At 60.8% G+C, this 480-nt stretch overlaps 1 protein-coding gene across 1 annotated transcript in view; it reads left to right on the plus strand.

Annotated features, from left to right (window-relative positions):
- The window catches only part of GAREML (GRB2 associated, regulator of MAPK1-like), a 5,671-nt gene that overhangs the window by 4,136 nt on the left and 1,055 nt on the right, over positions 1 to 480 (plus strand). The gene's annotated exons all lie outside the window — the stretch shown is intronic.

Here is a 480-nt window from a genome sequence, read left to right on the forward strand (position 1 = left end):
GCTCGGCCCTATTGCCCAGCCCTCCCCCCTTTCCGTTTTAACACTGGACGGTAATTTTGGCCCAAACGGGCTGGAAAATACTGGAGTTTGCGTTGACTGGTTTAACTTAATCCTTGTGGATTAGCGTAATAAAAGTACGGGAGAAAAAATGAGCCACCAGAGAAGCCTCTTGCTCGGGGAGGAGGGGGAAAGGGGCTCTTGGCAGGGATGGAGGCTCCGGGGGTCACCCCCATCCTTGCATCCCTCCCCAGGAGGTGGGAAGGGGCCTGTGTCCTCCGTGCAAGGGAAAGCGTTGCTCTCGGAGCTGCTCCGGCCTGCCTGCACCCCAAGGTGATTTCAGGGCCCTGGAAGGAAGCTCCCCTGCCTGACGGACACGGCCGACGCTGGGGAAGGGAAGCCGAGACCTGTCCTCAGGGCTGCATCCACCACCCGAAGCACCCGACTCTCCCTGGGCCCATGGTGAGGTGCCCCACGGACCCT

This window comes from Pygoscelis adeliae, unplaced genomic scaffold (genome assembly GCF_000699105.1).
Source record: "Pygoscelis adeliae isolate BGI_AS28 unplaced genomic scaffold, ASM69910v1 Scaffold89, whole genome shotgun sequence".
Classification (NCBI taxonomy): Eukaryota; Metazoa; Chordata; class Aves; order Sphenisciformes; family Spheniscidae; genus Pygoscelis; species Pygoscelis adeliae.